Consider the following 23,532-nt stretch of genomic DNA (forward strand, 5'->3'; position numbering starts at 1 on the left):
GCCATTGATTTAATTAATTGTGCCCAAAGAGTGTAGTCAGTTGCAATAGGAATTCTTAAAGGCGAAGGGGACCAGAGGAAGGAGGTCTCTGACGGCTGGGCCACAAAAGCTTGTGTTTCTCGGATAAAGCCAGTGATGTTAAGGGTCTAGGTTAAAATAAATTATTTTAGAAGGCATGTCCGTAGCAGGCAATGCACCCAGGAGCATTTTGAGAAGCACCCGGTTGCATACACCAAAATACATGCAGTTGCGTACACCAAAGGAGCTATTCTTTGAGGGTCTCCACGTAATGTGATCCTTCAAAAAGGACAGAAACCAATTCACCAGCCAGGAATAGCCTCCACTTTCACACTGGTCCATTCCGTCATCTGACTGGGGCTGCTTGGGCCAGAGCCCGTTCCCCTGGAGGACTCTCTGAATCAGATTTTCCCCAATTGGTTACACGGAGGAACATGTTTTCCTATAGGTTGTCCCAGTCTCAGAGTCGTGTGTCAAAGACATCTATAACCTACAGCCTGCCTGGTCTAACCTGCTAATTTTACAGATGGGAAAACTGAGTCCCAGAGGCCTTGCCTGTGAGCAACAAAGCCAGGATCAGAGTCCAGTCTCCTGGTCCCACTCAGGGCTCTGTCCGGCCATCTGGGGCTGCCTCTTGGCTGAGAGGGCCCCAGCTGGAATTCATTTCCCAATGTCCAATTATTTTTTATGTTAGACTTCCACTCTTGCATAGAAAAAAGTTTTAATGAACTTATGTACTTTCCTCCAGAAATACATCCTATTTTTCTCCTTATGTGCTTACAATGACATCAAAATTTCATGTAGATGTCATAAACCCAGAAGCTGTGTCTGAGCAGAGATGTGGCCCTATAGAGACAAAGCTTGAGGCTGGTGCGACATAAATCCCACTGCCTAAGGGTCTAATGGGGACATCTCTTCTAGGACATGCTTTCCATTTCTCAATATCGGAGGAATGCTAGCTGTCATCTAGAAATGATCTCAGAATATCTCGAGTGGAGAGTCCCCGTGAGGGCAGACAGGAGGGGCAGAGACCCGAGGGTCGGAACGGGAAGACGGCATTGCCTGCCCCAGAAACCCCTGGCTCCCCCTCCCCGCATCCTCCTGGGTTGGTCCTATCCTTGCAACACCAGGTTTCTCTCTCTTCCTAAGGAGCACTGTTGGCAGCAAGCTGGTGTCGGCTGACCTGCCTGACGCCCTCCTGGGTGGGGAAGCTTTTGCAAGGTGGGACCTTATCCATCCTGTTGTATCTTCATCTCCTGGAGGGTACCTGACACATAAAAATGCTCAGTAACTGCCCGTGGCTGAAATGAGACGTCTGGCCCTATTCACTCATTTTATAGAAGAGGAAACTGAGGTCCAAAGAGGTCAAGTGGGAAATTGGAGTGAAACCAGAGCTGGGCTCAGGGCCCTGCCTGGACTTCTCTGGATTTCATATCTTTGCAAATAATAAGGAAGCAATAAGGGTTAAGCTGAACCACTTAGTTCTGCTTTCCCAGGATCATGCAAACTTCCTCTCCCGCCACCTCCTGCTCTCTGCCCCACCTTCAAGGCCTTGGAAATGCTGCAGGTTTTTATGCAAATAACCCTTCTAGGGGCCTAAAAGAAGCAAATGTTTATTTTTCATTCAAAGGCCCCAGGTGGGTTTTATGTGCTGGGCCTGGTTAGGCCCCTGCTATCAGATGGGCATGCAAATGACTCCGCTAGAAAGGACCTGGAAGAGAATAGCTCTGTTTCCAAACACACAGACATTTGCCTGGACATTTCCCTAGCTCATTTTCCTGTTCCATTCTAAACAATGTGCGGCTACGATGACTGTCCTGCCTAGTAAAATTCTAACAGCAGGTCGATAGCGCCCTATTGACTGGGAACAGCTTAACCACCTTCCAGCCAGGCAGCGAAAGGGGCCTAGCCTCAGCACCCAGACATTCTCAGTCTAGCAGGAGCCCCATCTTATCCATTTGCCACCAGCAGGGACCCGCGGGCACCAGGAGGAAGCACTTTGGGGAAGGCTCTTGAAAAGCGTCATTGCAAAGCAAGAGGTTGACAAGTCCTGAGTCATCAGCTGAGACTATTGAGAGGAGAGGTTTTTTAAATGCAAGCTTTGTCCCCAGTTCCAGCCTGCCTCTTTCACTGGGAGGCCCTGAGGGCCATCTCGGAGGACCATGAGATCAGCCCCGGGAAGGGACCGTTCCACAGCAGGTGAAGCACAGGTCTCCTCCCTCCCGGGAAGAACAGGCTCAGAGGCCACATTTCAGCATCATCCATGGGCTGGACCCATTTGGATCTCAGAGTGAGCTGGCCACAGAAAGCCACCTCTCCGGGCAGAAATGTGACAGTACACATACCATACGACCCAGCAATTCCACTCCTGTGTCCGAACAAAAACTTGTGCATGAATGTTCATAGCAGCTTTATTCATAACAGCCCCAAACTGGAAATTACCCAGATGTCCACCGAGGAATGGATAAACAAATTGTGGCATATCTCAATAATGGAATACTACTCGGCAATAAAGGAATAAACTACTGATAGCCACAACATGGGTGAATTTCAATGCATTGCACTAAATGGAAGAAGCCAGGATGTAGGGTGGAGGGTTGCTGTAAAAGCAGGGTGACATCATGAGAAGATGGAAATATTCTACATCTTGATTGTGGAGGTGTTGGACAACTGTATTCACGTGTCGGAGTTCATCAGATTGTACACTTAAAATTGGTGAATTTTATTGCATGTAACTTGCACCTCGATAAGGGTGATTCTTTTGGAAAAGAAACATCATGATGAATTATGTTGAATTAGAGGTTATTCTTCTTTGAGGATTCTCATTTTTCTGCCTGTAAAATGGTATTCAAAACACAGACCAGCCAACAAACCCATTCCTCTAAGAGTAATAGGAGAGGATTGCCAGAGAACACCAATCCACCAACTTTTTAGCCCAAGATCAGCTACTTAGACATGTTGAGAGGTAGTGGGCTCAGAAGTTAACAGTGGAGATTTCAAATCCTGTATTTAATGCCCAGCTTAGTCTGTCAGCTGGGTAAAGCTGGAAAAGAGAATAAAACTCTGAAATTCCTTATCTCTGAAATGGCCATAAAAATAGCCCTTCCAAGGTGGAACAAACCCAGGTGTCCATCAGTGGATAAGTGGATAAACAAATGTGGCACATTCCAACTGTGGGATATTCAGCCACAAAAAAGGAATGAGGTACTGATGCATGCTGCAATATGGACGAACTCTGAAAAGGTCCTAGAGCGAAAGAAGCCAGACACAAAAGGACACGTATTATGATTCCGTTCATGTGAAATATTCAGAATAAGTAAATCCACGGAGACAGAAAGTACATTAGTGGTTACCAGGTGGAGGGGGGCGAAACTGCTTAACCGAGTACAGGGTTTTATTTCGGGATGCTGAAAATGTTTGGGAACTAGGTAGAGGTGCTGGTTGCACTGCATTGTGATGTGCTAAATGCCACTGAATGTCACTTTAAAATGGTTAATTTTATATCATATGAATTTCGCCTCATTAAAAAGAAGAGCATTTCCCTCCTTGTTATCAGGAGAAATCAAGAAGGTCGCTAAGGCAGAAGGCACAGTACCGGGACAGAGAAAACCTCAGTGACGATGCTCAGCTCACCGGGGAGCCCTTCTTCTGGCGGCTCCGAACTTGGGGAGCTCCTCTGACCCATGGGAGCCACCTCTGCCGGAAGGAGAGGCGGTCACAGCGGGTCACCTTGCGGGTACAAACCCCAGCCTGCAAACCCCTGTTGCTGCCTGCCCCTGGGACATTACCCCTCCCTTGAATCCGGGCTGGACTGCAAGAGGAGCCACTTAGGAAAATAGCCTTGCTTGTGTCGTAGGTCCAGCCCTGGCCCCAAGGGCCGACATTCGATCTTTGTCCTGTGACCCCGGCTCTGACCCATGCCTAATCCCACGGCCGTGCCGACAGCACCGCAGGCCTGTCTGGGACAGCGGCTTTCCCATGGAGGCCCAGTCAGGCCTTGACTCCCAACAGCTTGAGCGTTTTGAGGGGCCTGTTGGACCACAGGTACAGAACACAGCACAGGCTGGGAGATTTGAACAAGCTCATAACGATGAGACAAATTAGCATCCAATCAGAATCCTGTTAGTGTGGGAACACACTGAGGAATAGCAATCCACATTCATTAAGACCGTGTTTTCTGATAGGAATCAACGGGTGGCCTTCATCCTGAGAGATGCTGAGAGTGGTCCTCAGCCCTGTGTGAAAGGAAGGCTCAGGCCGGTGTGGGCTCTGGAAGCAGAGAAGGAGGTTTCGACCCGAGTTCTCCTGGAGGCCTGCTTTAGACACCCACACCCATGAAATGAGCGTCCGCACCTCCAAACCTATGGATTATTTTGAGAAAGGTTCTACCTGGCGAAAAAGAAGGGGCTCTTTGGATTAGAAGCTCTGTAAACTTCATGGGCCACTTCACCCTTCTGAAGCCCGGGATTCTCACCATTAAAGTGAAAAGGTTGTTCCGATTGACCTGTCTCTGGGCTTCCTCTAGATCTTTCTCTGAATCTCGTTCATCACCCTGAGAAAGCATCAAGCTTTCATAGACTCACCAGGCACGAAGGAGAGGGCCAGGCTGGAGAGAGAGATTTGAGAATCATTTGCTTAAAACATCTATAGGGCTCATCCAGGAAAGTGCAGACCAGTGGTTCTCAGAGGCACCTGGAAGGCTGACTAGACACAGAGTGTGGGTCCACCCCGAGAGTTTCTCATTCGGAGGGGTCTGGTTTCCAACAGGTTCCCAGGTGAAGATGCTGCTGCTGTTCCCGGAACTACACTTTGAGAACAACTGGTGAGGAGTGAGGGAGAAGAAGGGGAGAGGAGGTCCCCGCAAGGACAGGCGCTGCATCAAGGACAGGAGCATCCCTGCAGGGTCAGGTAGGGGGAGCGGCCTTCGAGGGACAGACAGGTTGGCCCAGGAGGAGGCGGTACCAGGGAGATGCACCAGTGTTCAGCCTTGAATGGACGGAGTTCCAAAAGGGAGGATGTGCTCCCTTCACAGACAGGCCAAGCAGGAGGGAGAACAAAACCAGGGGAGAGACAGTCAGCAAGTCTCGGGGACCGAAGGCAGCATGCAGGGGCAAGGAAGGGGAGGATTTGGTCCATGGAAGTAATATGCCCACTCTTCAAAGGAGAGACACCTGTTCTATTTGGCTCCAGGTCATGTTTCTGACACACGTGGTCTATGTATGACAGTTAGCTCTCCGGCATTGGCTTGCAGAAGAATCAGTGCCACACTGGAGTTCACAAGGGCAGTTTCGCACTGAATTCAGGAAGGGACGGGACTGCTCAGGGACAGACAGAGAGCCGGGGGCAGGGTCTGCATTCAAACCCAGGCCTGTCACAGGTGATTCTATCCCCACTCCATCCGCGTCTCAGTTGGGTCAGAGGAGAGTTGTGAAGTTCCCATGTCCAGGGCCCTGTCCTTGGGAAAACAACTTAACTGCCAGCCTCTTCTGCCTCCTCTGTGAAATGGGCCTCTTACCACCGTGCCCAAGGGCTGAGTCGGCTCATCCAGGGAACCTGCTCTGTACATAGGGAAGTCTTACACTTTATTGTCAGCATTTACTAATAGGCACTAGTTAATATCTATTGGTTCCAAGCAACTACGATTAAGGTAGACAGTAGAAGCTGAAACAGTAACATTTGGGATTTTATAGGTCGGTTCTTGCAGGCTCAGACTGGGGGCGTAGATCAGTGTTTGGGCGGCAGCAATGGCTGGATGAAATTTTCCTTCAAAGCTGAGCCAGGCAGAGCCCCAGGGGAGGACACTGCAGGACTGTGTGTGAAGGAGACAGTCGGCTCAGGGAGGGGCCAGGGAGCTGGGCTAACTCCGCATCCTGAAGATCAGTAAAGAACGCTTGTCAGCCCAGGAGCGGAGGAAATTTTCCCTGCAGACTGTGAGGCACCAGGGAGCCTAAGAGGTCACTGGCCTAGGACCCCAAGAGCCAGATGTTATCAGGGTCTCCACCGTGAAACCGGAGCCTGGATCCTCACACCACACATGACATTCTGGGGCAGGCGCCAGTTCCCGGCCTGGGGTGCTGGGGATGCTGACCGAAGCCTGGCGATAGTTTCTCCTTCCTTCCCCACCCATCCTTTCTTCCACTCTCTGCACCTCAGGGTGCAGGGGTAGTCTCCCTCTGCACCTGAACCAGACTGAAATTGCCAAGCAGCAGCCTCATGACCCTTGGGGACTGCAGGAATGTAGGAGAGAGACAAAAAGACCAGGCAGACGGGCCAAATCCCAACAGTGCTGCTCCTACCTGACCCAGCACCTTGGCTGGACTCAGAAATTCCTCCTAGGTCCACCACTCTGCTCTCCTCCAGGCAGACACCCTAGAAGTGAGAATGAAACCCATTTACCCCACACCCAGCCTGGACACTGAGTCTACATGAACCACACCTGTCTACATGAACATGACTGTGTGTCCCAATGCTTCTGTAGCTTTCCTTTATTTTTCTGGAAACCTCTTGCTAAGGCAAATGGCTTGATTATTCAGTGGAGCAACTTCCTAATTCTTCAATGGGAAGCATCAACAGATAGTTTGTGCCCTAAGATTCTTTGAATTCCTCACCTCAAAAACCCTTGCGTCACTGTTTCTGCCAATCCTGGATTGTTGTGTCACTATCCTTATCTAATCCTATTCCCACGGTGAAAGTCACCCCCTTAAACCAAACTCCCAATTCTCAACCAATTCTGACCTCGCCTTCCCTGCACTGAGACACTAACTACCAAAGCTCTGTAGGATGGTGTTCTCCATTACCACAGTAAGCAATAAACTCAGCTTTACCTTATCAACAGGTTGTGTTAGTGGTATTTCACTAACATTCAACAGTGTTGAACGCATTCAACACTAGCATTCAATAAGTGTTTTTGAAAGGATGAATAGATGGATGGATGGACGACTGAATGTGGGGAGATGAATGAATGAGTTGATGGATGGATGAATATATTGGTGGATGGATGGATGGGTGAATATGAATGGACGGATGATTGAATACAGATGGATGGATGGACGGATGAGTGGATGGATGAATATGGGGGTGGATGGATGGATGGGTGGGTGAATGAGTTGCTGGATTCCTACCAATGCTGATGAAGCCTTCAGGCCTAGACTTAGCCTAACTCCAGAGAAGGTCCCATCCTGGTCTCATGAGGACTGGCAGCCTGTCTGATCAGAGAAGCATCTTCCCCTCTGCAAGGAAAACCCTTGAAATTATAAAAGTTAATTCTCAAATAGCAAATCAGGATGATTTTGGTTGAAATTTGCAACTCAAAGGCAAGATTTGAAAACAGCCTTGGTGAATGGGGCTGCCCACCCCGACTTGATGTGATGTGTGTAGATCAGTATCAAATTAAATTTCCCTATTGTGCCTTTTCTGCGGTGGACACAATACAGGGTGTCACTACCCCCACCCTCCTCTTGGCATCATCCTTTTCAGCTTAAATTATACAGAAGCAAATAATTATCAGAGCCTTCTGTTTACTCTCCTTAGAAGATTTAATTTATCCCAATAAACATGGGAGGAAGACCTTTTGGATTCGAAATGACATATAATTTACTTCTAACAAATGCTCAGGGTCCCGGAGAAAGGCCATTCATCAAGCCGATCTGAGTCCCAGGCAGCTTACCAAAAGGACCTTTTGTCTAATTGTTTTCCATCACAAACAACATGTGGGGAGGAGATTTAGGCAATATTTCCAAACACTGTAAGCTACATAATTATTGTCCTCAGCAAACCTGGTGATAGTGTTAGAGTCACAATAGCAATTTATCTGCCTATCCCCCATTCACTAGGGCCCATCACAAGTGTCATGTGGTTGAGGAGGCATTTAACAACGTTCCATTCAAACGCTAGATTTAAATAACATTAGCCGGTGACCCAGGCCCAACAAAGCCCAGGAAATCCAAAGGGGGCTGGGGAACCGTCCTCGATGCCTGGCATTTGGCTGAGGGTGCCGGGATGGCAGAGAGAGGACTCTGGGCTGCCACTCTCTGCAATCTGGACCAGGCATAAAAGACATCACTGCTGGGAGTACAGTCAGTAGCTGGGCTCCGGCCCGCCGACCTGCCTGTCTGGTACCATACTGGAGCTTCATCTGTAGCTCTTTTATACAGCAGCAATAGCGTAGCTTCAGCTGCAGCCTGTGGACCTAGCTCTGTCTGAGCTCCAGATCTCAGTACGTGATTGCCTGCTGGACATCCCTTCGGATGTTCCACCAACACCTCAGACACAGCCGTTCAAAACTCAATTCCTCATCTCTGCACCTACCTCCCTTGCCCCCAATTTGCTCCTCTGTGAATGGCATCACCATCTACCTGACCATCTAAGCCCAAAACTGGGGGGGCAGAACATTCCTCCTTCCTCCAGTTATTGCATATTTCCTTAGGCAGCAAGGCCCTGTTATTTCCAAGACCTGGACATTTTGCGAGTCCATCCCCTCTCAAATCCAGCGCAGTGGCCACTTCCATGACTACAGCACTGTAATCCTCCAGCTGGTTTTCCTGCCTCTAGTTCTTTTCTCTTCCAACCCCTTCTTCTCAAGATAGCAGGTATAAAGTGCAATTCTCAAATAGCAAATCGAGACTGTTTGGTTGAAAAATGCAATTCAAAGACAGTGTTTGAAAAACAGCCTTGGCGAGTGGGGCTGCCCACTCCAGCTATAAAACTGCATGGCGTCACTCCATTGTTTGATAACGTGCACAGACATTCTGTTATCTTCAGGGTCAAGTCCAAGCCGGCCCTTGCTTTCCTTGGCGTCTCTCTCACAAGTCGTCAGGCACACCAGTAGTTTCCCATAAGCGTCATGCCCATAGCCAAAATCAAAAAGATTCAAATCCAGAGCACGCGGTGTTTCCGTGAACGCCACCTTGGAGCAATTGGCAGGGGGTGGGGGTGGAGGGGTGCCTGGAGATGGGTTCTGGGGTGTGGATTCCACCCTAGTCCTTCCAATTCTATCAGCTCCTTGAATTTCTAGATGGAAGAAGCTGGGGCTCTTCTACGAACAAGATGAAACGACTGATTCTGCCCCTGCACCAAATTCAACAACCCCTTTGAGAGAGAAGCACATAAAGGACTAAAGAGTGGAAGAAACTCACATGAACTGGCTTCTAATCGCAGCTTGGTACCTCAGGCTGGTAAGTCACTGGGTTTTTCCACGCCTTTGCTTTACAGTGGGGATGGGAATAGGACCTGTTGCCTAAGATCGTTGTGAGGGTTAGATCAGAACACTCACTCCTGCCCATTAGGCCCCCTTCTTTGCCTAGCTAACTCCTACTCTCCTGACAGAATCTTATCTTTCACGTCCCATCTCCTAGGACACCTCCCTGTGGCCCAGCCCCAGAATGGGTATGGGTAGTCCCCGTGATGGCATCCTTGACATTTTTTATTTGGGTCACAGTTGCTTACTTGGTTTTTGGACCATTTGGACCATGAGCTCCATGAAGCAGGGTCCAGGGCTTGCTTGTCAGTGTGTCCCTGCGCCTGGCCCACGTCCATCCTGGCCAACTGAGTGAATGCTGGCTCGCTCTACTAAAGCACCTCACACGACAGCTCGGGTCTCAGCAGTGAACCTCCCCACACTGCCCTTTTCCTCTTCCCCTTGTCTGCTTGGCACACGCCTGGGCCAATTTGTATTTTGTGCCTTGAGATCTTCTGTACACGTTTTTCTTCAAAAGATGAAGGAAAATCCCCACCTTTAAAAGTTGTGACAGTTACGCAAACACTCAGTAACAGAAATGCGCGTGGGCTCTGGCAGATCCTGCTGCCTCCTACATCACTGACTCAAGGATGCAAAATGGCACGGCCAGCTCCACCAGCTCTTCATGGGGACGCCTTCCTGGGCCCTGAGTTTGCCATCCATGTGGTGAATGCTTCCGGCCTGCCAGGCGGGTCTGGCTGCTCCTTGGCTGCGCAGGTGTAGGAAGCAAGCCTGTCAATGCCGTGTTTTAAAAATGAGATGGGGGCTTGAGCAACCATCATGCCTCCCAAGCAGCTGTTATGCTCAGCTGTGCTTGTCTTTCTTTGTGTGGGTCACTGATCCGCTGGCATGATGGCAGCTTGTGGGGGGGGTGCATGAACCCCTGTGTCCCCCTGCCTGTGTCCATGGGTAAGGCCAGGATGAGCCCCTTCTGATGGGGTGGTTAATGAGGCCAGGCAGTGGCTGCAGATGGGCCAGCCGTTCCGAGATTTAGAGGCTAAGCAAGGAGGCACACGGTGTTTCATTCAGTCCATGGACATCAAGTGAACACTGCTGTGTGCCCAAGGTGGGCACTGAGAACAAAGAAAACAGGCCCCAATGGAGAATTGGGGGGTCACGTAAGGCAGAGAAGTTTCCTGGGACTGGCGACAGGACAGATTCACCTACTGGCAGTGTAATTTGGAGAAGCAACTTAACCTCTCTGAACCTCATTCATTCAACAACTATTGTCTTAGTCAGTTTGGGCTGCTGTAATGAGATACCACAGACTAGGGACGCTTAAAGAACAAACACTTATTTCTCACAGTTCTGGAAGCTGGGAAGTCCCAGTGAAGGTGTTAGCTGGTTTCCTATCTGCTGAGAGACCTCTTCCTGACTCGCTGGTGGCCACCTTCTCTGTGTCCTCACGTGGCAGGGACAGACAGAGTTCTGGTCTTTTCCTCTTCTGTGAGATACTGTTCCCATCATGGGATTGACCCTCAGTATCTCATCTAAAACTAGTCACCCCCCCCCCCCCCGGAGGTCCCACCTCCCAAGACCATCACAATTGGGAATTAGGCTTCAACTTAAGAAAGTGGGGGACACAAACATTCGATCACAGCAGCCATTTGTCAGGTCCCCACGATGTGCCAGCCACTGTACCAGGCGCTTTGGACACAAATTCTTCTGCAAAATAGGGATTTCACCACTTCCCTCATCAGACCCTTGTAAGTCGATAAAACACGTAAGGAATAGCTATAGCACTCGATCCTCCATTAACGTGTGGTGTCCTCTCCCACTGGGGAAGGGCAGAAAAAAATCGATTCAAAGCCCAGCATTCAAGAGAAAAACGCATAGTAGGTAATAATAGCACGTTCCCAACCATTAAGCTCTCTCTGTGAAAGGAGAGGACCAGGTGGGACTCAGGATGCCAAAGTTCCGGCAGAAGAGCAGCCGCCAGAACGCTGGGTCCAACCTCTCCTGCTATCTTGCTGTGTGACTTTGGTTAAAGGTTTTGTCCTCTCTGTTTCTTGCTTTCCTCATCTACCAGAAGGAAATAATACTTGCCATACTTAGTGATCATAGTAGTAACATAAAGCTTAAGTTATATATAAAGCTTAAGTTAGTGTATTAGAAAGTGTTTTGAAAAATATCCGAATGAGACCAAATGCAAAGTAAAACCGCTCCATTTACAGCATTCCAACGTTTGACATTACCACGTGTATCTCAGCTCGGTTCTCCTGAGGCAGACCCGGAGACGAGGGCTGGACCGCAGGCGGACTATTTGCGGGGGGCGGGTCTCAGGAAGCAGAGTTAGATGGTGGGGCAAGTGAGAGTGAAAAGGGAGGACAGCCATGGGGCGCTTTACCTAGCAGGTTACCGCCGTGGGCAACTGGGGCTCAGTCCTGCTGGGACCTCTGAGGACCATGACAACACAGCCCCGAATCGCCCCACCAGAGGAAGGCCAGTAGGGTGATTTTGCACCAAACCCCAGACCTCTTCGGTTGGAGGTGTTGCCTGAGGAGGTTAGATCACGGGCATTGTGGGCTGCCCGATGTGGGCAGAGCACGCTCCTGTGCCCCAGAAAGCTCTTGGGGCATGAAGCAGAGAGCCTGGGGCAGATGCTGGAGAGGGGAGGCTCTCAGTGAGCTGGGAAGTCCACAGATCTGCAGAGAACTCAGAGTGGGACAAGAGCATGGGGCCAGCCATCAGGGGTGTCTGCCACGGCAAGTACTCCCACACACATGACAATCTTCTCCTCAGCACATTCTCGTTGTCGTAGTGATGAGAGCATTTGCCCAGCAATTTTAAGGCTCAGGAAAATTTAGAAAGCAGCCTCAAAGGTTAAAATAGGTGCCACAGAATTCATGTGCTAAAGTTCATTCAACAGAAGTTTGTAGTTGCACACCACGTGCAGGGGGTGAAGCACCAGAGATATAGGGGCGAACCAGGCAAATTTGCCTCGCCTTTGAGGAGCTAACATTTTAGGGGGAAAGACCAGCCCCCAAATTTGATATGTGCTGAGAATGAATCCAACAAGGGGCAGAAATGGAAGAAGGGGAGAATGGGAAGGCCCGTGTCAGTAGTGGAGTCAGGAAAGGTCTCTTTGAGGAGGTGACTTTTAAGCTTAGAAATACAAGATGTGGAGAAACTAGCTATACACATAGTGGGACAAAGGGTATTCCGGGCCCGGGAGGTGGCCTGTGCAAAGGCCCTAATTTACACTCAGTTCTAACACCAGGCTTATCTTGGCTCCTGCTCCAGAGCGCATGAAAAGTAATCTTAAAAGGACCAGGAGAGGAACTCAGGGGTGAGTCCCAGAGTTAAGTTTTCTGGAAGAAACTAAAGTCCCGGAGACAGCTTAGGAAGTCACATAAACCTGAAAGGCAGACCCCAGAACAACAGGTCACTGTAAGAGGCCCCTGGGTGCCAGACCAAACAGCCCCTGCACCTCGCCAGTGCTCCAGGAGGCTCCACCTGACGACCAGAAGCAGCATTTCCTTGACCTCAGACTGTTCCAAAGGACGGGCACCAAGCACACCCGCTTATCCTTCCCAGAAAACTCGCTTCAGTGCTGGAGGGAGGTGAGGCGGCCGTGGATGCTCTCAGAACGGTTCACACACGTGCAGCGCTTCCCACGCGCCTGGCAGGCTCCAAGCACTCCACGTGCAGGAACTCGAGCCCCGTGAAGTGGGTACTGTGTCAGCTCATGTCACAGAGAAGCAAGCTTGGGCACGGAGCGGCGAGGTGACGTACCCAAGGTCACCCAGGTGGTACATGAGGAGCCGGGACAAGAACCCAGGCAGCCTGGCTTGAAGGGGCATGCCCTTCAGCACGACACTGTGCTGAGCTGCTGGCCACACATTCATGCTGATCAAGCCCACAGATGTCGGCGCCACCGAGATCCCGCTGCCTAAGCACCCAGTGCTAGGCCCTGAGGGTTCCTGCTGTGGCGCAAAGGGGCGTCTGTTGTCTGGTATGGAAGCAAAGATACCAGAGAACAGCTACGCATCAGCACAGTCCAAGACAAAATGCTTCCCCCTGGTGCTCCTCACAGGTAAAGTGCAATGGCTCATTCATTCATTCAGCATTTACTAAGCACCTACTGTTTACAAAGCACGGCCCTGCAGCCTGGACCATGAGATAGCGGGAAGATCACAAGTTCTGGAGTCTGAGTCCCGCTCTGAACCTTGCAGGCACCACGGCCTTGGGCTGCCCACCTAACTTCCCTAAGCCTCTGTTTCTAACTCTACAATGGATTGCGATGAGGACTTCAAACAAAAAGAGAAAAGAGAACCGAGTGTGAAAGCAGCTGTAAGGCATCGAGGCCTGAACGGTTGAGTCCCTTTAATTTCTGCAAAGGCAAAGCACAGGTGAATGGAATCCCCGAGGAGCTGGCAGGCTGGACCAGGGGAGAATTCTCCCAATCCACTTTGGCTTTTCAGCCCTTTGGGAAAACAAAGCGGACAAAAGTTTGTCGATTTACGAATGTGACGTAATTTGGCCCTAGGCTCTCAGATGCACAGAAGGAGATGAAATGCTCATTTCAGCTGGTCCAAATTTCCTTCTATGACTTGCATCTCTGATACATCCTACTTTCTCCCAGTGAAATCAGCTTGATTACCCCCGATGTTGGGGACCTCACTGCCTGCAAGGGGATCCCTTCCATCTTAGCTGTCCTCTTGCAAACTCTCTTTATTGTGCTGTGTCTTAAGTGAGTCCATTTTCCCACACCCACAGTAACCCGTTAAACGAATGAACTTCTTTGGTACCTTCTGCTAAACAATTAAAGGTCAGAGGAGGGTCCGGTGGCCAAGGAGAAGTTAGAATCTCGGCCCTCCACAACTTCCAGATTTAGACCAGGCTGCTTTAAATAAGGATGCAACATCTTACGAAACACAGGCTCCCCTCCTTACTTGAAAATGATGACAGTGGCTTTCTTCATGTCAGCTTACAAGATGGAGCAGGTCCCTCCTTTCCGTTTTTCTGCATACTGTGCTCCTTTGGGGGAAAGGCCACTTCAATAAATAAATAACAGCAAATCACAAATAAAATAACATCCGAGTGCTTCCTGTCCCGGAGTTACACATGATTTACCAGGACTGAATTCGCGACCTCCGGCTTCCGGGTGGGGGTGGGGAGAAGCGGAGGGAGAGCAAGCACAGGGGGCCTCGCACCGTCTGAATCCCAGATACGCGCCTCGAAGGGAAGGGTTTAGCTCCTATTCTCCCAGAGAAGAGAATCAACAGAGAAGTAATGATAGTGTGCAGTGAAGGGAACGAAATGAATAAATAAGCCCTCTATGAGCTGGATTCAAACATTTATTTTACATGAAAGAGGGCTAATGACATTCAATAGGATAGAGGAAATCAAAAAGTCGTAGCCAGCAGCCGCTCTTTTAAACCAGATTTTGAGCACAACCCCCCAAGGGCTGTTTCCACCAATTTTCCAATAAATCACACACTGACTTTTAGAAGAGACAGATATTTAATTCGTGCATTAGAACCACAGGGCCATGACGGAAGGCTGCAGCCCTGGCGGCCCACGCTCTTCTCACACAGTCCCTTAAACCACCCGACTATAAAACCACGCATTAATTGGGTAATTAAGCACTGGGCAGGCTGCTGGATGAGGGGCTGATGGCTGACCTTTGGGCCCAGGATCAAAGTTCACGGGTTAAAGGACCTGCCCCACTGGGAGCCCACAGCTTCCTCTTCTGCTTCAGGTATGTAGATTATAATTAAATATTTAAATGGATTGATCTGCCCAGGGGTTTTAAATACCCGGGTGAGAAGCCAGAGTACCTGAGAGTGTTAATTACCTCCTCCAGAGTGTTGTGAGCCTCTGATGGGAGGGCAGGTGGCAGAGGAAACACAGTGCCACCAGGGCTGGTCCTCCGGCAGCACTCACGAAGGGCCAAGACCCTGACCCGGAGCGCAGCCTTCCAACCCCCACCCCGCATTCACACTCCTCATTTATCTGCTCGTGCCACGATGGTTTGCAGCCCTCGTTTGTTCTGGACAATCCAGTGGGGATCAGAGCCTCCCCGGGTTCACAGTTTGTCCAGCAAGAGGGGGAGATGAAGTCCTCACAGCCCCTTCCAGCTGCCCAGCAGCAGACAGCAAGGAACAGAAAGCCCTGGTTCCCCATATTGCCCAGATCCTAAATATGTGCACCTAGGGCCGCGTCCAGGGTCTCCTCTCCCGGGGGAAGGACTCACTAGGGAACTAAGGACTGTGTCTGAGAAGGGGTCATGCACGGTCCTCACAGCAGGGGAACTGCTCTAGCGGGGGAACTGGGGAATTCCTGACGGAGTGAGGAGCTGAGACCTGAAGGATGGGACGAGGCAGGGCCTTCTTAACATGCAGGGACAGCCTGAGGGGCTCTGGAGAGAAAGGACACCTGACACTGGAGTGAAGGGGTGGGGGTGGGAAGAAGGCGGGGCAGCCGGCAGCGACACCAGCAGCCCCCAGTCCGAGATTTACCTGTCACCATGAGGAGGGCACCGAGGGGTTTTACACGTGTGTGTGCACTGGGTGGCTGAGTAACTCAGTCAGATTGGCAAGGTCTCACCAGGACCCAAATCCAAATCCAAGGCAGAGGGCTCTGCCCAGCCAGGAGGAAGGATGCGACAGTCCGAGGACCCTACGGCCCTGCCCTGGAAGCAGCACACCTTTCTCCCTCCGTGCTCCTTAATGGCTGGTGGTGTGGCAGGTGGGGGGTGGGAACCGCCCAGGCCTGGGGAGGTTTGGAGTTTCTCTCGTGGAGCCCCTGGGAGAGGGCACCATTGCCCTTGCTCCCCTCATGGCAGCACAAGAGCAAGGCCTCCACCAGGAAGTCTGTTGGGAGGGTTGGGGGCTTCTCTTGGCTGCCAGAAAGGCCCCTCTTCTGCCCTTTTTAGAGCCGAATGATGCTGGCTGGTGCCAAAGCCTGGGTAGGACAGCCCAGACCCGGGTATTCCTATAGCACACATGTCCCCGTGGGCTTCCATGCCTGTCTCCTCCCAGACAAGGAACCCCTTCAGGGACTCCCTCACCTTGTACCCTCAGCCCTAAACACAACACCTAGTGGGTGATATGAGTGGCATTTTCCTAAGTGGCAGCACTGTCCTCGGCCTGCCACCCCCAGTCACTGTTGCTTCAGGTGGGAGGCAAGAGCTTTCTCCCCCTCGGCCACAGGATTAGATCCCCCATCTTAGAAAAATGGCTTCCTGGGCACATCTGAGCTGGGCCACAGGGATCCAGCCCAATATGGCAGCCACGGAGGCTGGGGGGCTACTGAAGACCAGGCCTTCCACTGTGACCATGGCCACCATGTGACAAAGTGGTATCGTCCATACATGGGAAGCTGTGTGGCGGCTCTGCAGGCAGCTGGAAATTCTACCCCAAGTTGGCACCATAATAAAAGAGACAATGGAGAGGTTTTTATTCCCCTCAACCCCGCAGGGTAGAGCACTTGCCCTGAGACACAAATGAGACACAGGCGTGAGGCTTAGCAAATCCACAAATTACAACACCTCTGAGATGCCCATTGTGTCCAAGCTGACTGGAGCAGGTTTGCATGTCCCTGCATCCCGAAAACAATAGCTCAAGTAGTCATCAGATGGCCAGAAACCAAAGCCACTGTCATTAAAATCCAAGAGGTGCTATTAATTAAAGTACCCCTCACCCATGCTGTAGAGGGAGCTGCTATTTCCATTTGAAGCCTGCTAGTTGGATAACTGCTTCCATTAAAACAAAAAACTCACTCGGAGATACAATTTAACATGCAAGTGCTTTGGGGTTTGAGACCGGCTGCTCATGCTGTTGAAACACACACACCAGATTTTCAGGGGCTGCAGCTACCAGCGTCGATCTGCCCACAGGCCTGCAAGGAAACAAACACGTCCTCTCGATTAAACTCTGCTTGCCAGGACGGCATCGCCAAAGTCAGCAAAGGCACGCTGGAGGCTGGAAAACTCACACAGGCGTCAGAAGTCAGCGTTCAGAAATCACATTCATTCATTCATTCATTTTGTTCATCCATGGTCCATGGGGTTTGGGTACCTACCATGGGTCTGGACACTGTAACAGCCACTGAAATAGCACAGTGAATCAACGAGACCCGTGCCTGCCCATGTGGGGCTTACAGGGAATCCAGGAATCAAGACAGAAATGAAAGCAGTGACAGCACAAATGAAAGAACACTGGGAGTGCCCACAGTGCAGGACCTGCCCACCGACTGGTGCCTGCATGAGAGGGGCACAGAAGGCTCTGTGCAGAGCCCCTGGGGACCAGCAGGCACCAAATGCAGTCTCTGAGCTGCCCACGTGCTGACAACCTTTGGATGGAGTGAGATAGTCCAAAAGTCCTCTCAATCCGGTCAATTCAACTCAAGAGCTATAACCTAATACAGAGAGAAATGTTAGTATGTGCTGTCAAACCAGGGACAGTTGAAGGATCAGAAAGCGCGTCTTGAGCCCCTCTCTATGCTGGCGATGAACGTGCCCATCTGCAGGCTCTTCCCTGACAGTCTGCTGCGCGGCGCTCTGACCAATTCTGAAAGCCGTCAGTCCTCAAAAACAAGAGGGGGTGGAGATCAGGGTCTTCTAACCGGCCTTGGGGCCGAGCCCATCCGCAGCAGCAGGGAAGGCACACGCCGCAGCGTTGACCCGTTCCATCGTGTGGGCTGGGGCCAGACACACTGAACCTGACTCCCAAGGCCTGAGTTTGTAGGATGAGGGGTAATAGGAAGGAAAGGAGAGAGTAAAGAAAGGAAGAGAGGTAGAAGGAAGGAAAGGGAGAGAGGAAGGAAGCAAGCAAAAAAGGTCCAGATCCATTTTGTTCAGAAACTAATTCACTTCTTTTCACACAGTAGGTACTCAACAAATATTTTTTAGACGAGAAATAGATGAAGTCAATAGATAGGACCAAGGTTAACCTAACCCTGCTATAAAATTCCTTTTCAGTACAGTATAAACTGCAAAATCACTGATTCACTGGCATTATTCCATGAGAACAAATGATTGCTGATGAAAGCCATGCAGGTGATAAAGGAACTTGAGAAGCCAAAGCTGCCAGCTTTGGGTTCGGAAGCAGCTGCGTCCTTAATTATGTTGCTTGATTTATACTCTATTAAATCTGTATATAAGTAACCCATTTCTCTGAAAGCATTTAAACCTCTTCTATTCCACCAAACACAGTGCTTTTATTTGAAATAAATGTATCCAGCTCTTTGGGGAACATATGGTATATTTCTCTCTTATTAATAATTCAGTTCAAATGAGCAAAAATTAGTTGGTGCAGTTACGGCTGATTTTGTCCTGAAAAGATCCGCATTAATTTTAGACGTTTTGTAAATTGGGCTATTAAATAAAAGCATTATATGTGAATTACCCTTTAAATTTTAAGCAACTTGGTAGTTTAATGGTATTTTCTAGTCAGATTCATTTTCAATCTTTAAAAAATTATAGTCATTATGGTAAGACAAATTTTTGAAACCTGCTCCTTCTATCCAATTACATATTGTACTAATAAGTAAACTGGAAAACTTTTATGTTCTCATTTCAGTGCTCAGTACTGCTTTGCTCCATCTTTGGACGGCATCTGTCTTCTGAGACGTTCCCCAGAGGGAGGATGCTGGTCTTACTGAGAAGCTCTGATCAGGGCCGGACTCGGAGGGAGCTGGGAGTTCATCTAGGGGGAGTTGTCGTGGCGCCCTGGAGCTGGGCTTCAGGATTGTTAGCTCTCTGCTGATGGGGTCTCCTCTCTGGATAGGGATAGCCCCTCACTCATGGTGCAAAGCTCTGGGTCTGCAGAAAGTGCCCGCAAGGCACCGGCCGGGCAGTTATGCTGGAAAGACCTAAGGAGTTCATAACTAGCGAGGGGGATGTTAGGCACAGGAGATGAGCACACAGTTTACCAGCTCTGTAGCCCAGCCTGGCAGAGATCCCCAAAGCCAGGCCCACTCGGTGGTCCCCTGCAGCTGTCTGGGAGAGGTAGGGCAGGAGTGTGCAGGCCCGGCTCCCAGGGGGCTTCCCCTGGTTCAGCCCCATTCAGAGAGCCTGAGAGAAGTGGCTCTGGGGGGTAGGCTGCTATCTCAGCTCTAAGACTGGCTGGCCTTGTGATTTGGGACGAGTCTGGCCCTGGAACGTAGTTTCCACAACTGCAGAGTGGGAATTCTCATAGGGCTATTGAGAGGAACAAATGAGACGGTGCTCAGGAAGTGCCCGGCACATGCCTGGCATGTGGGAGGTGATGGGAGCTGCTGATCCCTTCCTTCCCCAGGTCCCAACCCGGCATTTAGTAGTATCTGGCTGACTGTTCAAGCACGGTGCCCATTTGGGACAGCCATACTTCATGTCCAGCTTGCTTTGTCCCCTGGAGAATGTCCTGTGCTCACACTAAGTCTCCCACCCACCCCCCTCAGGACTGTAACCCCGAGATTGGATTCTTTTTCATCCTGTCTCCCAATCCCTTCCTGTATTAGGTTCCGTGTTTTTCCAGGTGGCCGGATGTGATGCTGAAAAAGGCAGTGATGTCCACATTCCTTGACAGCCAGAGCGAATGGGGAACCCGGGAAGGATCATGCACAAGCATCCAGCCGAGCCTTCCTGCCTTACCCAGCTGCCTAGCATGGAACTTTCTGGAAGGGTTGAGGAGCAGAATAGGCAGAGGGATTGAGGGGGGCAAAAATCTGTCCTTTCCACATGCAGACAACTGTCAGATCTCCATCCTGTGAGGTGGATCTCCTCTTGCTGAGTGATGCAAGTCACTACGTGAGAGCGGGACGATGAAAGATCTCAGAGCAGAAGCTGGAGCCTGGAGTCAAGGAGGCCCCCCTCCCAGATGGGGAAATCATAGAGCCAAGGAGGGCAGCATGGTGGGGCTCCCACTGCACAGATGGGGAAAATGAGGCCCTGGGAGAAGGGACCTTTCCAAGGTCCCACAAGGGTGTCTTGGAAGCACTCCATATGAGTATTTACACAACAAATCACTGAACACCCTTAGGTTCTGGTGGTCTCTGGTGGTCCCTAGTTGGGTGCCAGCCCCTAGGAGCAGGCACAGAGAAGTGGTTAGGAACACAGGTTCTTGTGTTAGAGCCCTGGGTTCAAATTTGGGCCCTGATAATTACTGGTGTGTGGCCTTGGGCAGATTACCCAGTCTCCCTGTGCCTCAGGCCCCATCTGTAAAATGGGAAGAATACTACTGACTTACTAGATGTGATAAGTTAATATATACAAAGTGCTCAGAGACTTTCCAGCCAAGGGTTTTGTAGGAAAAAAAAAAAATTAGTGTGAGCCACATGTTGGGGTTTCCACGGCAGGGCCACATCCTCTCTCCTAAACTGCGACATCTGAGGATGGGCTCACTCCCAGCCTTGCCTCACATCACCAACCAGACACCAGGCCACTCTCCGGCTGCCCACGATTCGCCTCCTTTGAGAACGTGGCCTGATTGTCCAGTATCACGTCCAGTAAAGCGGAGCTGCCTTGGTATCCAAGACGGCCGAGCCGTCGGAAAGTCCTGGCTGGAAACGCCGTCCTGATGGGCTGAAGGGCTAAGTCTGTGTCCAAGCAGAAAATGATGACAAGTACAGATCGCTTAGCTTTATCCACCACCTTAACGCTTTCAAAGCACTTTCCCACGCACGTTGTCATTTAATCTCCCCATCAGCTGGGGTTATTCCTCCCCGTGATCAGTTCCAGTTAACCGTTGAGGTTACTCTGCTCTCCTGAGGTCTCCTGGTGAGTAAATGGAGGAATCGGGGCTCCCATGAGGCTCCAGAGCCGACTCTTGATGATCACACAGTACTGAGCAAATGACCAAACGTCTCCTTGACTGTGTCCTCAAAACAGAGAAGAGGGCTGTGATGGTTAATTTTATGTGTCAACTCAGCTGTGCCAAGGTGCCCAGGTATGTGGTCAAATATGATTCTGGATGTTTCTGTGAGGGTGATTTTGAATGAGATTAGCTTTAAATTGGTGGACTTTGAGAAAAGCAGTTACCCTCCACAATGTGGGTGGGTCTCATCCAATCAGATGAAGGCCTGAATAGAACAAAAGACTAACCTCCCCCAGGTCAGACAGCCTTCAGACTTGAACTGCAACAGCCTGGCTCCTCCTGGCTTTCCAGCCCGCTAGCCCACCTTGCAGATTTTGGACTTGCCAAGTCTCCGTAATTGCATAAGCCAATTCATTAAAATAAATCTCTTTATATGTACACACATCCTATTGGTTCTATTTCTCTGGAGAACCCTGACTAATACAAGGGCTTAAAAGAGAATAAAAACACCCCCAGCCACCCCCATCTATGCTTAAAACTTCAGCACTTTAGACACTTAGACTGTGGAGTCCGGTGTACGTCATTCTTTCGTTCAGGCAACAGGCATTAGGCACTGCCCATGACCCAGGCTCCATGGGGGACATACGGATGCAGGCCCTGGTGCTGCCCTCATGGAGTTTCCAGGCTGGGAGCCAAGTCAATGGCAGTGTGAGGGAGCCTGGGTTAAATGCAGCCTTCAATACTGATTGGCCATGTGGCCTTGGACTTGACCCTTCAGGGCTTCAGTTCCTTTCTGTGCCAAATAGAGACAATAGTATCTGTGGTATAGCACTGGTTATGAGGATCAAAGGGGAAAACGCAGGCCAAGCATTTCATACGGCACCTGGCCCATAGTTGGCTCTTAATAATTGGTAGTTGTTACTGGTACTATCATCAAGAGAAAATGAGCTAAACAAATGGACTTCAGCACTGCTCCTGAAGTTTCTGAGCCAAAATTCTTCAAGAGGACGGCTGTATCAGGAGAGATGAAAACGCTTAGGTATCTAGCCTAAAAGAGGGTCGTGTAAGAGGACCCTTGTGTACGGAGACGACTGCTCGAGGGCAGGTGAAGCAGTGTCTCTTTGTACTCTGCTGATGAAGGGACAAGAGGGCACTTGATGAAATTAAAAGGAAAAAAATCCAAAAGCACAAAAGGAAATACTTACGTACATGCCATGTTGTTAACCTGTAGAACTCTGGACCACAGGTTTTATTTAAATGAGTGGCTCAAAGGAATTAGATGCATCAAGAATGACAGCCCAGTTCAGTTCTGTCACTCCTGTTGGCATCAAGTGACCCACGTGGTTTACAGGAGCAGATCTGCGTGTAGTTACAGTCAGCCACAAACTCAAACAGCATCACCAGCTACCACTCTCTATCAGAGGAAGACACTTAGGAGATGACATGCCAATTGCCTGGCATCAGAATGAAAAAGTCTCTCCATGCTCAGGGTTGAAGGCAGAAATTGCCTGGATCCAGAATGGCCACCCCACAGTACAGCATGAATGAGGTATCATGGATATTTCTGTGATGTAACTGTTGGTAATAATAACAACGCGATATGAATAGTATGGCAATGACATTTAGCGTCACCATCCTGTCCTCCAAACACTGGGTGAAGGGAGACAGATAGGTAAACAAACTAAAGTGGTCCAAAGTCCTGGGCACTGTGACAAAGCCATACAGCAACAGAGGAGACCATTCTCCTGTGGGTGGCAGGGGAGTGGGCAAAAAAGTCTTCAAGGATCAGCTGATGCTTGAGCTGAAATTCCCAAGATGAACTGGATTTCTGCTCTGGAGATGGTGAGGAGCCTGGCACGGGACTCCAGACAGAGAAAGTAATGGAACAAAGCATGGAGGTGGGAGTGGCTTTGCTCGACCAGGGAACCCCAAGGGATTGAGGATTGTTGGAAGCAGGGAAGCAAAGGGCACAAGAGGTGTGATGAACACTGAGGCCAGAGGTAGGTAGGGGCAAGACCGAGGTCACCAACAATGTGTCATATACCTTGATGAGTTTCAATCACATGGACACTCTTGATGCCCTCATTAAAAAGCAGAAAAGGAGTCTATATTCTGAGTTCATTCCATGGTCTTTGAGATCGCTTCAGCTGCATGGGTGCAGGTCACACCAGCAAGACCATCAGCAGAAAATTCTCCCAACACAAAGGAGAATGACGTGTCAAATAGCTGTGTGTGGAGAGTTTTGAGAAGGACTCAACTAAAGAGATGGGAAAGGGGAAAGGCAGGTGCTCCAGCCAGCTGTCTCTGTCCATTACACATAAGGTGGTTAAGGGCTAAATACTGGCTAGGTCCATAAGCAGAAAACGATTGCCAAAGACACACACGACGTCTCAGTGAGTCTTTATATCTACGTAAAACGTCCTCCTTGAAATTGGAAGTTTATTTGCTGACCCTGGTTCTGGATATAACATGCAATCTTAGCGAAATGTCTACGTATTTGTAAAACCAAAATGCTTCCTATTTACTAGTCCTCAGATT

The 23,532-nt window shown here is 50.0% G+C and overlaps 1 long non-coding RNA gene across 1 annotated transcript in view; it reads right to left on the reverse strand.

Annotated features, from left to right (window-relative positions):
- Positions 1-23,532, reverse strand: part of LOC139075955 (uncharacterized) — a 50,894-nt gene that overhangs the window by 23,561 nt on the left and 3,801 nt on the right. The window contains exon 2 of the long non-coding RNA XR_011527032.1: positions 14,149-14,233. This is a non-coding gene — a long non-coding RNA (uncharacterized lncRNA). The remainder of the gene's footprint in view (positions 1-14,148; positions 14,234-23,532) is intronic.

The sequence above is a fragment of the Equus przewalskii genome, chromosome 1 (assembly GCF_037783145.1).
Source record: "Equus przewalskii isolate Varuska chromosome 1, EquPr2, whole genome shotgun sequence".
Taxonomy (NCBI): domain Eukaryota; kingdom Metazoa; phylum Chordata; class Mammalia; order Perissodactyla; family Equidae; genus Equus; species Equus przewalskii.